Genomic DNA, 17,371 nt, shown 5'->3' with positions numbered 1-17,371 from the left:
TGTTCCAAAATAAAACAAATTTATTTTCCCAATGTTGCATATTTCTTTACTGTTTGGTTTAATAAAATTCATCTGGATTCTCATACCAGCTTCTTCAAACAATCTGTTGCATTATCACAACTTACACCGTGTCTGGAAAATTCACCTGTACATTTGTAAGAGACTGAGGGTGAAAATGGCAAATAACATTTTAAGATTATCATGGCCATAATTTTGACCTTTGAGGCCCACTAAAAAGGCCTCAGGGACCCACTTCCCTTCTCATAGGTCCCCAAGCATACTGTAAGAATTGCTGATTTCGTGTACATACAGAGAACAAGTTGGATTTTATCTACTTGATGATGCATAGATACTTCAATAATTTAAGCAAGGATTGTATTTGCATTTTATAATAATTACTCTCAGGGTAAGGAATAAGTTGGATAGATGCAAGGTTAGATGCTTCAAAACTAAATTTGAACAATTTCTCGCATTCTATCCAGAACTGTTTTACAAATATATATATGATACCATTGATATTTGTTTATGTGTGGTTTCCTCTACTCAAGAGTAAGTTACTTGAATGTGAGTACTGCTTTTGATTAATCTGCATAGCTTCAGCTTTTGGTAGAGAGTACAGAGTAAGCATCAAGTAAAGATTTACTGAAAACAAATGAAAGTACCAAGCAAACAGATATCAGAATATTGCCGATAAATGATGATCTAGCCTTGAACTTAATGACAGTGGCAACACAGATGGAGCAGATTCAAGAGATGTATGGCATTCACTGTTGACTGACTGGAAATGCTGTTGACCTACTTACTGGATAAGGCCTGTGAAACAAAGGTAAGGAACACCATTATTTTAGTCATCTACCTCATGTGACCCTGATTCAGGGAGAATAGGAGGAATAGAATGGGGTGGGGCTTTGAAGGGGTGCTTTCTGATTTTATTTTTAATATGATGAATTTCAGATGCTTGTTGGATTTGAATGTCTTCGAGCACCTTAGGGGTTATAAAGTTACACAATGTCTTATCTAATTAAGCCAACATCTCAGTATATTTCAATATTTGTTTTCAATGCTTTAATATTTTAGTATTTGTTTTTCTAAGATTTTACTTATTTATTTTAGAGAGAAAGGAAAGGAGGGAGAAAGAGAATAGAGAAACATCAATGTGTGGTTACCTCTCATGCACCTCTTACTAGGGACATGGTTCGCGACCCAGGCATGTGCCCTGACTGGGAATAGAACGGGTGACCCTTTGGTTGACAGGCTGGCACTCAATCCACTGAGCCACACCAGACAGGTAGTATTTGTTTTTTAATACTTTTGATGTTTTAGTGCTTATTTTTAAAGTCTTAGTATCTTAAGTATTTAATAAGAATTCTTGGATTTTTGCTGTTTTAAAAAATTCCGATTCTATTAGCGGATGCAGATTTATTGTTAACCAAGTGGGATTAACTTGGCTGTTGTACAGTGGCTTGTTTTCATATTCTCTTCTTATAAGTTCCATCTACAATGTGGGGAGTTGAGTTGCCCCTACAAATCTGTGAAAGGATCTGCTGACCCCATTCTTAATATGGATGTGCTGTAGAAAGTAGGTCACATATCATTTTGACTTATCCAAAAAAACTGTCCAAATCTATTAAAACCATCTACCTAAAGTTGATTAAATTTTGATAAAGCTAGTTTTTCAAATAAAATTTAAAATTTGTTTGGAATATATATACATTTATATAGTCTGCTTGGAAAAAGTCCAGCCATTGTTAATATAATAATGGTTTGTGTGACATCAATGTAACCTGGCAGCCAAGGAGAGTGGACTGGAATGTGCGTGTGTGAACAATGACGACTTCACTGTACTAGTCAGTGGGGCAGTAGACACCACTGAGTGAGTGTGTGTACTGTGTGGATGTCACATTCAAAATGACTGAGCAAGTAGAGCAACGAATCTGCGTCAGATTTTGTGTGAAGCTTGAATGTTCCTCCATGGAAACTATTCAGATGATTCAGAAGGCTGCAGCTATGGGCAACTAGTGATAGGCAGCTTCATCATCACAATGCACTCTCTCATACATCATGCCTCCTGCAGTTTGTTGGCTAAACATCAAATCACCCAGGTGACTCAGCCCCCGTTTGTTGTCCTGCGACTTCTGGCTATTCCCAAAACTAAAATCACTTTTGAAAGGGAAGAGATTTCAGACCATTGATGAGATTCAGGAAAATACAACAAGGCAGCTGATGGTTATTGGGAGAACTGTGTGAGGTCCCAAGGTGCCTACTTTGAAGGGGACTGAGGTGTCATTGTCCTTTGTACAATGTTTCTTGTATCTTCTTCAATAAATGTCTCTATTTTTTATATTACATGGCTGCATACTTTCTGGATAGATGTGTGTGTGTATCTCATATAACATATTTAGTACTAAAAAGTTTTACCAACACTTTTATTTGAGTTATAACTATTTGTTAGTTCTTAGCAAGTCTATGAACTTTCAAAGCCAATTATGACCCAAAGTATTTCCTTGACAGATTTTGGAATAGACAAAACATCAACTTATTTTGTAAAGCCATGTAAAACAAAATACCACATTCAATATTAATAACTCTAAAATATATATCTATTTAATTAATCCAAACCTAAACTGGCTTTAATATCAAATATTATTCTAGATCATTTGATTCTGAAATGCACTTGAGTTACAATTTGTTATATTTTTAAATTTATTTACCTACTTAATTCCTTCAAGCCAATCAAATATTACAACCTAATAATACCGTTTAGAGGTAGAAAACATCATAGTATACATACATAAACACAGACAAACACAGATCTCACAAACATATCATACACATGAACAGAATTACTAGTAACTGTAGACAAGACACAAAAATTTTCATTTGTCTTTGACAATTTTTAAAGAGGCTGGAGCAGGAGCAGGTGTGTCAGTCATGGGTGACTTTAGCCACTTGTGTTTTTAAAAGTGCCAGTTTTTTTCCCCTAAGGTTACCTCAGCCTCACACTATAGTGGGCTTTGTTTACATTTCTCATTACCCAACAAGAAGACCTGTTGAGACTTTCAAAACATTCCTATTAGACTGAAAAATCAACTTCCAATTTTTCTAAATTTCTGATGAGTTATTAAATTCTTTAATACCTGTCCAAATATACCAATTCTCAAAAATCTTATCTCTCAAAAACCTCTTAAATACTTTCAACCTTGTTGAGAAATCTCTAACTTTACCTTCTGAGCCCTTTTTCCTCATGTTAATTAACCCAGTTAGCATTTGTTAATTAACCCAGTTAGCATCTGTAAAACCCAAAATGCTAAATAGAAAACTCAAAATGTCTTAAGACAAGTTATATTTCTGTGTATCTATTTAAGTGCAGGGAAATTGCACTTTCAATGTCCTGATATTTTACAATATCTGCAAATATCTGAAATTAAAGAAAGGGTCTGAGTGGACTTTGATTTTTGTTCTAATTCTGTCCTTCCACCCTATTAAGGATGTCTTAATGGCTGCTTATTATACTAATATGAGATTTCTCTAAAATTTTCAATGAAAAGTTTTTTCAATCCAAAACATCTACTGTTTGGTTAGTGACATTAGGATTTCATAGCAACTCCATAAATTTGTAACTTCACGATAATCTAATTATAAACATATAATTTTGTTTCATATAAATGAAAGTTATATACTTTCTCAGATGGTCTACATGTCATTGGTAGTAAAATGTATGGCTTTAAGAAAAAACAATAATAAATTATAAAGCTTCTTTCTCTGAAGTGAATAGTAAATTGAAATTTCAAAATCTGTTCAAAATGTAGATATCTTGTTAAATTTGCATATGTCAATGTCATATGTGCTGACATTAAATCTTGGAATGGTCAAATCAAAAGACTAAAAGTCTAAATATTTAGTAGCACTACCTGTGAGAAGTGTACTAAGAAATAAAACAAAGCAATGAGGCAAATCAACATAATTACTTCTTTTTCCTGGTTTGAGCAGTACTTCATAGAAAGAAGGACCATGAAGCAGATGTAAGATCGCAGCTCTATATGATAAATAGTTAGCTATCATTAGGCATTTGCACCAGAGAAAAGTCAAAGAGATTCTTCATGGCAGAATATTTCCTACGTAATGTAAAGTTTTTACATTGCAGCAACTGCCTAAATGACAATGAAAGTTACTATGTGTTACAATGGTTATTACAACAGCATTTGGAGCAAGCCTTCTTCAGTTCAAACCCTGGATTTGATCTCTCTGCCTCTGTAAAACTGAAATGACAATAATAATATCCTCTTGGTAGAGTTTTCTTGATGATAAATGAGCTACTAATGAGTGAAGCACTGACAACTATAGCTGATAATTATAGCATGCTTTAAATATCTGCTATTATTATTATGATCCCTCTTTCTGTTACCCATTCATTTTTCTCTGGCTTCAGAAGCATTACCTAAGGATCATGGTGTGCTAGTGAAATTTTCAGAGAACAAATCAAACAAACAGAAAAGAAAACACAACAAAATAAACAACTGTAGCCAGCCTTTAGCAGAGTTTACTGACTTTTGAAAATTATTCTCACCATCTAATTCCAAAACCATCTAAAAAAAAAAAGGCTAGCATTTGTTTTGTTTTGTTTTTATAGCTTAGTTTTGTGGAAATCTGATCAGAATAAAGATGGAAGAATACAAATGCAGTTAATCTATAAAAACGCTAAAATATTTGGTCTCTTTTATCATTCATCATCTGAACATAAATTATGTCATGATTTATCTTTATTCAATGCCCTAGAAATTTCTCTAGTACTTTCCTACAATTTAAATTCAAAGTGTCAGAGATTACTTTAATGATGGCACAACTACAAATGAGAAATTATTTCGTGTTTTTAAAGGTTCTTGACCCAGCTGATGTAGCTCAGTGCATTGAGCACCCACCTGCAAACCAAAGGGTTGCCAGTTCGATTCCTAGTCAGGGCACATGCCTGGATTGTAGGCCAGGCCCCCAGTGCGGGGCTCTCAGGAGGCAACCACACATTGATGTTTCTCTCTCTTTCTTTCTCCCTCCCTTCCCCTCTCTAAAAATAAATAAAATATTTTTTAAATAAAGGTTCTTGGGATCATAAATGTGAAATAATTACCTATTTTTGTCTATTAACATGACAAACCAACATAAATGATTTGCTTAGTGAGCTTTACTCAAACATACTTCCTAAAAAAGTTATGATCTTATTTTCATTTAACATAATAGAAAGGAAATATCTGTCACATCAACTAGTGTTTTTAAACTTTATATTTTATGTATACCCATGGAATCTTTATTTTGGGGTCTGAAGTTTCCTGAAATTTAATATATATGTTGAAAGAAAATTCATTAAAATTTAGTGAAATCATATCCTATTGTAACTACATATAAATAATATTTTGTTAACTCTAATTATAAAACTAATGCAAAGTTACAAAGTTACAAAGTCTAAAATTTTTAAACATTGAAGGGCCTATTTGGAAAGAATAACCATAAATGAAAAATCACCTTACATAGAAAACAACATATAGGTTGTAATTTTGTTACTAAGTTATTGATCTATCCATCAGTCTATCTCTCTATATATTTATGTCTCTAGCTTGTGATCTTGGATTCCTAACATACATATAGATATTTTCCTGCTTTTCTAAAATTTAACATAATTCCATTTCTGTGTCATTCTTCATTTTTAGAAAACTTGATTATAAGGGTTCCATGATAAGTATTTGTTTAGATTTTATTGGGACTCCAACCTTGTGTGACTTTCAGATTTCCTTGACCATCTCCTTTCACTTTCTTTTAAAAAAAATTTTTAAAGGATTTTATTTATTTATGTATTTTTGGAGAGAAAGGCAGGGAGGGAGAAAGGGAGAGAATCATCAATGTGTGGTTGCCTCTTGCATGCCCCCAACCTGGGACCCAGCCCACAACCCAGGCATGTGCCCTGACTGGGAACTGAATTGGTGACTTTTTGGTTCACTGAGCCACACCAGCCAGTGCTCCTTTCACTTTCTTAGCTGGTAGCTAAGCCTTTCGAGGTCATGCCTCCCCTTTTTGAACTTGGATGAAACAGTATACTGTAAAGAGCAGAATCCAGATTTCAGAGGTTAACTCTGTCCAGTAGGAAAAAAGAAACCAAAGAAAGGTGGGCAGATAAGTTCCCCTCATTTCTTTCTCTGTGGACTATTCCTGGGACTAACTACCCTTCCAGAGAGGTCTCATATGCTAAGTGATTATGCCTCCGGAGTGATCTGTTTTATCTCTTTGTGGCTTATTTGAAGCAATAGCAAATGCAGCAACGCATTGCTGGACATTGTTTTGGATCTTAACCCATTTCCTTTTTTTCCTCACTTCCACTGTGCTGGGCTGACACCTCCTGAGTGAAATTTAAACTACTTTGTCCTTGCTTCATGTTCTGTCGTATTAAGAAAATAGTTTTTCTTAATTTATTTAAAATGTTTATTTCTTAGAGAAACAACTCCATTGTTTTGTTATTATAAATAGCATAATAGTATAATGGATATTTTATGCATGTTTTTGAATGCCTGTGTTTGTATTTCACAGGACTGATGAGAAATGCCCTTGTTAAATATTCATTGTAAATTGATTTTCAAAAATGTTATCCTTATATACATGTTGTATACAATAGAATACTACTGAGCCATAGAAGAAATGAAATTTTACTTTTTTTTTTGAAATTTTAAATTTTGAAACAGCATGGATAGACTTGGAGGGTATTATGCTAAGTGAAATAAGTCAGTCAGTGAAAGACAAATGCCATATGATTTCACATATATTTGGAACCTAAAGAATAATAAAAATAAAAAAAAACAAAGAGACTCATAGATACAGAGAACAAACGGATGGTTGCCAGAGGGGAGGGGGGTTGAGGGATTGCATGAAAAAGGTGAAGGTATTGAGAAATACAAATTGGTTGTTACAGAATAGTCACAGGAATGTGAAGTACAACTAAGGGAATATAGTCAATAATATTGTAATAACTATGTATGGTGCCAGGTGGGTAATGGAAATATTGAGGAGGAACAGGGGAAACACTTTCTAAAGTATGTGATTGTCTAACCACTATACTGTATTCTTGAAATGAATACAAAATAATATTAAATGTAAAATGTAATTGAAAAAATTAAAAATTAAAAAATAGTGTTACAAAAAACTAGAAAAAGTAAACTAAACATGGATTCCTAGAAAAGTACATTCTTACTAAACTGACCCACAAAAAAGAGGAAATATGAGTAAGAATGAAATTAAACAGAATTTATAATTTAATTTCCCTCAAAGCAAACTCCAGAACCAAATCATTTCATTAATGAAGAAATAAAAACAGGAGAAAAGGCATACAACTGTAATTGAATAACAATAAAAATTTTAAAAAAAAGAAAAAAAGAAATAAAAACAAATACATAAAAATATTTCCAAAGAATAGATAAAGAGGGAACACATCTCAACTCACTTTTTATAAGAACAACAATACTGTAACACCAAAACTTGATAAGAATATTATTAAAAATAATATTATAATCAATATATTTCTTAAGCACAGGTGTAATGATATCAAAACATCAGCAAATTAAATCCAGTGATAAATAAAAAGATAAATGAAAAGGCTGATTAGCCAAAGAACATATATACATATATGCAAAACCCATCGACACAAACAACAATGTGAATGAAGGCCAGGGATGGGCAGGGGCTGGGTGATGGGGGGCAAAAGGAGGAAAATGGGGGACATCTGTAATAGTGTCAACAATAAAAAAGATTAATCTAGTTGAAATGGTAGTAATAAATCATGGCCAGTTGGAGTGTATTCCAGGAATGCAACTTTTCTTTAGCATTAAATATATCAATGTTTTCATTCAAAAATGAAGAAGACCAGAAATAAAAAATCATGTATATATTGAGGAAAATGTACTTGACAGAATAGTCATTATTGATTAAAAAAAGCAATTAATTTAGAAGAGGAGGGGAACTCTTTGAATTGAATAAGGAGGATATATAAATTCCTAGAGCAAATATTTAGTTAATAGTGAAATATTGAAAGTTTTCTCCTTGAGATCAGAAACAAGACAAATATGCCTATTAATAACATTGTCATCACTTTTATGTAAAATTTTAAAGGCCATCCCAACCAGCATAATGAGGCAAGAACACATGCAATTATACATAAAGACATAAGGATTCAAAGAAGGAATTAAATGGTTATTAACTGCAATTAATAAGCATATAGGATTTTACACACAATTTTAAAAAAATCTACAGACAAAATAATTAGAATTAATAAGTAAAATTATCAAGATTGTGGGATACAAGTTGAACACAAATTATTTTACCCCTATATTATTATTTAAATAATCAAATACAAATGACATTAATAAAAGCATTTACAGTCATGTAAGAAACATAAAATACCCAGAAATAAATTTAACAAATATGTATAAGATGTCCTTAAAAATACAGCTGAGATAAATTAAAGAATTAAATAATTATTCACTGAGTGGAGAATTCCATACTTTAAAGATAGCAACTCTTCTCCCATGGAATATTGTATTCAATGTACTCCCAGTAAAAATTTCTGTGGTTTATTTATTAAAAATGGAAATTGATATGCTGACTCTAAATGTTTATAGAAACATGAAGGGCCAAGTACAGCCAAGATAATCTTGAAGAAGAGCAAAACTCACTTACTTACACTACCAGATTTCAAAAGTAATTACAAAACCACAGTAAGTAAGACAATACGATATTTGCAAAAAAAAAAAGGCAAAGTAGGTTAACAGAAACAAGGGTGTCCAACCTGCAGCCCACAGGCCTTATGCAGCCCAGGATGGCTAAGGACGAGGCCCAACACAAAACTGTAAATTTACTTAAAACCTTTTTTTTTTTTTTTGCTCATCAGTTTTCATTAGTGTTTGTATATTCAATGTGTGGCCCAAGACAACTCTTCTTCTTCCAGTGTGGCCCAGAGATGCCAAAAGTTTGGACACCCCTGGTAGAGAGTTCTGAAATAGACCTGTGTATATATAGTCACCTGATTTGTGATAACTGAATGCAGCAGGGAAAGAAATGTCTACTTGTAAAAGGTACTGAATCAATTGAATATACATGAGAGAAAAAATTAAAACGGTTTCTGAGTTGCATAACAAAAAAATCACTTCTAGATGAACTAACCATGTCTCACCATGAAATTTAAAACGATATATAGCGTTTAGAAGAAAATGTGGTAGAACATCTTCATAACCATAGAATAGGCAACAATTTCTTACATAGTACACAAAAATAATAAAAAATATATAAAAACTGATAAAATAGAGTGCTTGAAGATTGATATACATTTGGTATCAAGATACACTATTAAGAGATTGAAAAAGCAAGCCAAGAAATGGGAAAAGTTCAGCAGAAACGTCAACAAAGATCTTATGTCCAAAATACATAGAGAACTTCTATAAAAGAGATAAAAGGAGACAACCCAAAAGAAAAATAGAAGACTTGAATAGAAGACTTGAAAAAGAACACTTTACAAAAGAGGTTATCCAAACGGTCAATAATCATATGAAAAGCAATCACCTTCATTGCTTCAATTTTTAAAAAATTCAAAAACTGAGAAATTTATCTCATAGAAAATTTAAAAGTTAGAATAGTAGTTATGTTTTGAAAGGAGTAGCAATTAGAAGGAGGCATGTTAGGATTTTCTGGGTTTTAGAAACAGATGGCATGTCTGTAATATTTTTTTCACAGTACTGTCTCTGCTGTGGTTCTTATCCCTAATCTGGCTGATAGTTATATGAACATGCTCAGCTTGTGAAAATACACCAAGCTATTTCTATGATTAGTTCATTTTTTTGCATTTATGTACATTATGTAAGTCTATAAACACACACACACTAACTAAAGCAACAACAGTAGTGAAAACTTCACTGTATGAAAAAAAAAATACAGTCAGAATCCAAACTACAGACCAGCTGTTTATGATTCTGCCTGATAAACATATTATAAATTTGAAGTTTAAAAAATGGGAGAAGGGAAAAGACAGGTGGAGGGTGAGGCGAAGAGACGATCTAGGTTGCTGCCCACAGGCGGCACAAAGTTCTTGGCTATGTGGCTAAAGCCTGAGGAGGTGCTCCTGAAAAATGCGCTGAAGCTGTGGCTGATGGAAAGGTCCAGCCACTACTGCGTGCTGCAATGGCATTGGGGATATGTGGAGGAAAGCAGAGGGGGGCTCACAGGAAATTCAGCATAACTTCGGCCAAGATGGAGGCGTAGGTAGACACACTGTGCCTCCTCGCACAACCAAAACAAGGACAACAACAATTTAAAAACAAAAAACAACCAGAACTGACAGAAAATTGAACTGTATGGAAGTCTGACAACCAAGGATATAAAGAAGAAACATTCATCCAGACTGGTAGGAGTGGTGGAGACGGGCAGCCAGGGTGGAGAGGACTCCCGGCAAGGCAGTGGTTGGCGAACCCAGAGAGGTGGCGGATTGTGGAACGGGGCAGGCCATGCTGCAGCTAGCAGACCCCACAAGGTGGTGTGGCTGGCAGACCCTGTGACCCCACATTCATGTGTAGATAAACCGGGAGGAAAGGCAGGGGAGCTACACAGACCACACAACCCAGGACTCTACTGCGGGGAAATAAACCTCAAATCTCTGATTGAAAACACCCGTGGGGGTTGAGGCGGCAGTGGGAGAAAATCCCAGCCTCACAGGAGAGTTCATTGGAGAGACCCACAGGGGCCTAGAGCGTGCACAAGCCCACCCACTCAGGAACCAGCACCAGAGGGGCCCAATTTGATTGTGGGTAGCAGAGGGAGTGATTGCAATCCGACAAAGAGTGGAGCAAGCACCATTGATCCCTATCGGACCCTCCCCCACGTACAGCATCACAGCGCAGGGACCACCATGACCCTGCCCTGGTGAACACTGAAAGCTCCGCCCCTTTACTTAATAGGCATGCCAAGACAAAAGATATGGCCCAAATGAAAGAAGAGATCAAAGCTCCAGAAAAAATACAACTAAGCAACGAAGAGATAGCCAACCTATCAGATGCACAGTTCAAAACACTGGTAATCAGAAAGCTCAAAGAATTGGTTGAATTTGGTCGCAAATTAGATTTAAAAAAATGAAGGCTATGCTAAGAAAAAGAAAGGAAAATGTACAGGGAACCAATAGTAATGGGAAGGAAACTGGAACTCAAATCAATGGTGTGGACCAGAAGGAAGAAAGAAACATCCAACCAGAAAAGAATGAAGAAACAAGGATTCAAAAAAAATGAGGAGAGGCTGAGGAACCTCCAGGACATCTTTAAACGCTCCAACATCCAAATTATAGGGGTGCCAGAAGGAGAAGAGGAAGAACAAAAAATTGAAAACTTATTTGAACAAATAATGAAGGAGAACTTCCCTAATCTGGCAAAGGAAATAGACTTCCAGGAAGTCCAGGAAGCTCAGAGGGTCCCAAAGAAGCTGGACCCAAGGAGGAACACACCAAGGCACATCATCATTACATTACCCAAGATTACACAGAAGGAGAGACTCTTAGGAGCAGCAAGAGAAAAGGACACAGTTACTACCAAGGAGTTCCCATAAGACTGTCAGCTGATGTCTCAGAAGAGACCTTACAGGCAAGAAGGGGCTGGCAAGAAGTATTCCAAGTCATGAAAGGCAAGGACCTACATCCAATATTACTGTATCCAGCAAAGCTTTCATTTAGAATGGAAGGGCAGATAAAGTGCTTCTCAGATAAGGTCAAGTTCAAGGAGTTCATCATCACCCAGCCCTTATTATATGAAATGTTAAAGGGATTTATCTAAGAGAAAGAAGATAAAACACATGAACAGTAAAAATGACAGCAAACTCACAGTTATTAACAACCACACCTAAAACAAGAACAAAAGCAAACTAAGCAAACCACTAGAACAGGAACAGAACCACAGAAATGGAGATCACATGGAGGGTTATCAACAGGGAAGTGGGAGGAGGAGAGAGGGGGGAAAGGTACAGAGGATAAGTAGCATAAATGATAGGTGGAAAATAGACAGGGGGAGGGTAAGAATAGTATAGGAAATGTAGAAGCCAAAGAACTTATAAGTATGACCCATGGACATGAACTATAGGTGGGGAATGTAGGAGGGAGGGGGTGGGCAGGATGGAGTGGAGTGAAGGGGGGGAAATGGGATAACTGTAATATCATAGTCAATAAATATATATTTTTTTAAATGCAATCTAAAAAAAAAAGGAAAAAGCAAGGTGGGAAGCAGCAGTGGGGAGAAGATGGCCATAGGCTCTCGGCTATGTCCTGGAGAGGTGTGATGTCAGGAACCGACTGCCTCTGTGCGACCCCTCCCCCCTTCTCCCCTCCCCCCTCCCCCTTCCCCCCTGCTCATCCCTCCTTCCCTGGGATGCGGAGTGGGAGGGCTGGAGCTCAGATAGTGGCTAGGCCGTCGGGCGTCGTACAGAGTCTGTTCTAAAAGTGGGCAAAGGATACCACAGCATGCAGGTGGGGCGATGAAGACCTCATGCCCATGACATGCCAAAGTTGGCCGCTCCATCAGAACTCTGAACCTGGACTTGAAGAGAGTTTCAAGGGCTTGCTCCTCCCACTAAGAATGAATCAACCCTTGACACCCCTCTCACCCATCCCAGGATGGAATCTTCCTGTTCTTTAACCTGCAGAGGACCATGTTCGGCCTTTATCTTGTTAGCACTGGGGCAGCTTTTTGAGGAAGTGGAGCGAGTGGGCAGACAAAGCCTGGACCCAGCATGCCTCCTTGTCACTAGAATGTTACTCATGAACTCCCCTCCTGCTTGCTCTCTAGTCCACAAGGGAGGCCTTCAGGCTGCTGGGGAGCTATAGGTTTCATGGCCACTTCTCAGATCGCCAAGAGCGGGGCTGCCCAGCCCACAGCCTCCGACTGGAACAGTCATTGCAAAACAGGGCCTCCTCAGATCAGCACCCCACCTGCTCTGTGTCTCACGCAAGCTGGCACCTGGCTCAGGAGGTGTTCTTGGCGGCTGCAGGGGAGCCAGTGAGGCCCTGGGCTCCACCTCCCGCATCAGCCTCAGTAGCCAGGACTCCTCTGAGCAGAGCATCCGGGCAGAAATAGAGCAGTTTCTGAATGAGAACAGACAACATGAGATGTACCTGTGGATAAAAAAAACAGACCCCAATGACAACTTGGCCAAATTGGCATTCAGATCCTATAAAGAGCCAGTTGTCAAGGCATATTAGCAGGATTTGGTGGGAGCCTGTAGGAGTTTGTCTTCCGAAAACCTCCCAGGTTGGCAAAGGGGACCACACAGCCCAGAAGCCTCAGGTCTAAAGTCACCACAGAGCTAGAGAACTTGGGTGGCCTGAAGCCGACAGCTCCCAGGCCAGCCAATGCCAGTGGAACTGCAGAAGCCCAGAGTAAGGATGGGATCAAAAGGAACCTGGGCCCAGGGAGGAGAGGACAGGGAGCCAAGAGCACAGCCCTGGTGCACAAGGCATATGACTCCAGCAGCTATGACTGAATCAAGAAGGCCATCCAGCTGTACCAGCTGGAGAAAGGAAAGGAGGCAAGCGGGGACCCATGGCAGAAACCCTGCTGGGGGAGGAGCAGCCCGACTCTCCCTGCCCACAGCAGGAGCCACGCCACAAAAAGTGCCTTGCTCGAAACCCACAGTAAAACCCTAGGCAAGAGGCCAGTGGCCTCAAAGGTCGTGGACCTCAGCCCAGGTGGCCCTGACCCCGACCATCCCTCCAAGCCACCAAAGGAAACCAAAGCCCCTGCACCTCCAGGAAACACAGTGGCCAATAGTGAGTTTGTGGACAGGCCCTCCTGCTGGGCAGACATGTCCGATTAGCTCATGTGCACTGAAGAGATCCTGGACATTTCCAAAACAATCCTGTCAGCCCCTGGGGAGGGTGGTGACAGACCCCTGTCCACCAGCCCACTCCTTGGTCCCCCAAATGTGCCTTCCCGCCCAGACGAGGACAGCAGCTCCGTGGACAGTGACTACAGCACAGAGAGGGAGATCCAGACGTTTTGGGCGCTGAAGGCACAATGGGGGAGTTTGCTGGCCAGAACAGACACCTGCCTGCAGTCTGCAGAGTCCACTGCTGTTGCCTGGCCCCAGCAGGCAGGCTGGTGGCCCCAAGGCCCTGTCTCTAAAACACTGGACCTGTCACTGAGTCGCAAAAGGAAATGCAGGGGAGACAGCAACACCGTGTGGTCATCCACACCACCAAAAACGAGAGAGATGGTGAAGCAGGGTGCCCTGGACCTCAGCCAGGGAAAAGCCAGTGAGGCCCCTAGAAGGGAGGGCAAAGCCAGGGAGCGCCCTCTCTCCTGCAGGACTGTCAGGCAGGGTGATGAACACGTGGTCCCAGATACGAGGAACAGCATGTTGCCAGGCCACAGAAAGGCAGGAGATGACGAGTGTGGACGAGGAGAGCTCTGAGGACAAGAGCAGCTCATTGGACAGTGATGAGGACCAGACACCACCATGAAGGACTTGTTACAATTGGAGTGGAGGCTCAAGAAGCAGTATAGGAACCCCAGCGCTGTATGCAGGAAGAAGGTCAGGTTCAGCACCACTGAGATGCAGGCCCTGGGTCTGCATCTCAGATGGACCCTCTGAGGAAACCTTCCAGCGTCTTCTGCAGCCAGACAGAGAGAGCAAAGCCTGGCAGCACTGGGCCCACCGAAATGCCCCTGGCCCTCCCATCACAGTGGAGCCTGCAAAGGGTATGTTTGCTCCAGTGAGGCAGAGGCCAGCCACCTGCATGGCTCAGCTGCCAGGCCCAGCTCTCAGTCTGATGACAGCAGTTCTGTGGACAGTTGACGACAGCATCAAGCTGGAGATCAGGAAGTTTTTGGCCAGAAAGGCCAAGGAGCCTATAAGTGCCACTATCCCGGAAGGTGGAGGCTACAGATCTGGCCATTCAGCCTGCCATGTGCACATGGAGCCAGAGGGGCAGGAGTACCCCTCAGCTAACCACAGGAGCAAGAGATGGCCTCCATGCAAAGCAGGCCTGCCTCCCCACTGCTCAGAGGTCCAGAGGCCAGCAGGCACCACCCAGGAGCTTCAGTGAGACTGTCTGCCAGAGGGTCACCCACAGGTAGGAGAGACCTTTATCCTCACAAAAACCAGAGCACAAGAGGGGCCGGGCTTGCTGCCTGGGGACAGTGCTTTCGGTTAGCTGTCCAGCCATGCGAAAGTGAGCACAGGGGCAGGAACCCTCAGTGGGACCTTGCCTGTGACCTCTTGGAGCCAGAGCACATGGACTCTGAGACTGGGAGTAGACAGGGAGGGAAGGGCCCCAGGCTGGCCTCACCCTCCCATGGGCAGGACTTCGCCCACCAGAGCCAGGTGCAGAGCACATGGGTGCTGAGCTCTGAAGGCAGGGACACACTGTGGATTAGGGGCCTGGGGAGCAAGAGGGAGAAGGCCCCTATTGAAGGCCCCTGGCCATAGGGCCAGGCTGGGGGCACGCCTAGCCTCCCTGTGGACCCCAAGAAGGGCCTTCCTTTTTCTGGCTTCTCCCCACTGCTCTCCATGCAGTTATCTACTTTAGGAGTATTGTCTCCTAAGGGGCCAAGCTAGCCGGCCTCTTCAGCCCTGGCCTGAGCCTGCCTCTGCAGGGTGAGTCCTTCTTGGCCTTCTGAGAGGCCCTGGCTGGCCATGGCCCTGTATTTGGAAGCTCACACTTGCTCGTGAAGTAGGAAGGGGGGCACTGGCCCAGGAGGAAGTCTCCAGCAGCGCTCAGCTTTCACAACAGTAGGAACTTGGATGAGACAAGGACATTTTGGACCTGACGTGTAGACGGAGGGTGGATAGACAGGCTGAGGACCAGGAGGCCTGGGTCAGTGATGCCAGTGAGCTGAGTGACACCTCCATGGAGGACAGCAGCCCTGTGGCCCCTGGCAAAGACCTCAAGCTGTGAACACGCGTCCAGGCGCCAGCATGTCTGTGGGCAGCGTGTGTGTGGGTGAACCTGTACATGTGTAGAGGGTGGCGGGAGCCGCTGGGCCCTCCCTGTACATATGTACACTAATGGGACGTGATGCCCCTATTTAACATGTGTGTCCTAGTAAATACGACTTTTATAGCTTTTTTAATACATTATTTAAAGTGATGTAAGAACTATTTTTGGAAAGCATAGCTGTTTGATTTTGTAGGGTGTCCCTGACTGCAGTTTCTGTGGCCTCCATAGTGCTCCCTTAGTTCTGCCCTGTACGACCTGGAGTAGGTCACTCAGACACTGATACTTTGGGGTGATTGCTGTGGAAATAGCAGGCTGTGACTGAGGGAGCAGCAGTGACACCCCGAGCTCCTGAGATCTCCATCCAGAGGCTTCTAGACATCACTTGCTATAAGGGATCCTGGGCCAAGAGCCAGGAGCAGGTCTACTGAATATTGCATCTGAGCCTTTGACTGAAGAAACATCAAAGCACAAGCACCAGCTAGCACAATGGTGGCTCCTGGTGCACGTGGACATCACAGGAGGGAGCTCACACAGATCACCCCAGTCCCCCGGTAGGCCCATATTGTCTCATGTCCAGCCTGTTCAGTGACTACATGGTTCTAACAATTCAATAAACCACTTTGTAAATGGGAGCCCCTGGTCTTCACTTTTAGCCACTGCCCTACAAGGTAACAGGCAGCCTGTGCATTCTAAATACCTGTGTCCAGCCCCCATGATCACTGAGCACAGAGCCCAGTACCCTCGCCTCCCGTGGCAGGATGAGGAGGGTGGTGTCGAGCGTCATGTCTCAGCTGTGGGCGGGGTTCCAGCCCTCTCCCAGTGCTCTCGGTTTTTGGGCTCAGGATAGCTAGGTGTGTGGCGTCTTGTGCCTTCTCCTCTGCTCTGCTTGCAGCTCCAGCAGACACAGAAGGAACAGCTGTGTCCCATGGGGCTGGGTCCTGACCAGTCACCATGTTTACATGCAATTGTCTGGCAGACTGTCATCAGATGCCCCAAGTTTTAGAACTCGTAGTCACAGCTTAGCCACAATGGCCCAGGAGCAAGGTGAACTTTGTAGCCATTTATAGTTGGGATTCTAACATGCAAATGAATTTTCTGCAGGTCTTGTACCCCTGGGTTTTGGCAATGACCCACTCCTGTGACCAAATGCAGACCTGTGCTGGCACCACAGTCAGCATCTGCCAGGTCACACATTGTGACGAGCAGGCCTGGGAATCTATCTGTGGGTGCCTGTGTGATGTGAACTTGAGATCAATGTTGTCAAATAGTCATTCAAGTGCTTACAGGAGAAACAATTCACTTAATCTGTGCTTTAAATTTTATCTAATTTTTAAAAAGTACATCAAACACTCAAAACCAACAATCAGCATGTTTTGT

The 17,371-nt window shown here is 41.1% G+C and overlaps 1 pseudogene; it reads left to right on the top strand.

The window, feature by feature from the left end:
- The first annotated feature begins 12,885 nt into the window (after nucleotides 1-12,885).
- On the top strand, nucleotides 12,886-15,952 carry LOC112313259 (protein phosphatase 1 regulatory subunit 26-like; annotated as a pseudogene).
- Nucleotides 15,953-17,371: the final 1,419 nt, after the last annotated feature.

Source organism: Desmodus rotundus, chromosome X (assembly GCF_022682495.2).
Source record: "Desmodus rotundus isolate HL8 chromosome X, HLdesRot8A.1, whole genome shotgun sequence".
NCBI lineage: Eukaryota > Metazoa > Chordata > Mammalia > Chiroptera > Phyllostomidae > Desmodus > Desmodus rotundus.
This window is presented reverse-complemented; position numbering and strand designations above follow the sequence as displayed.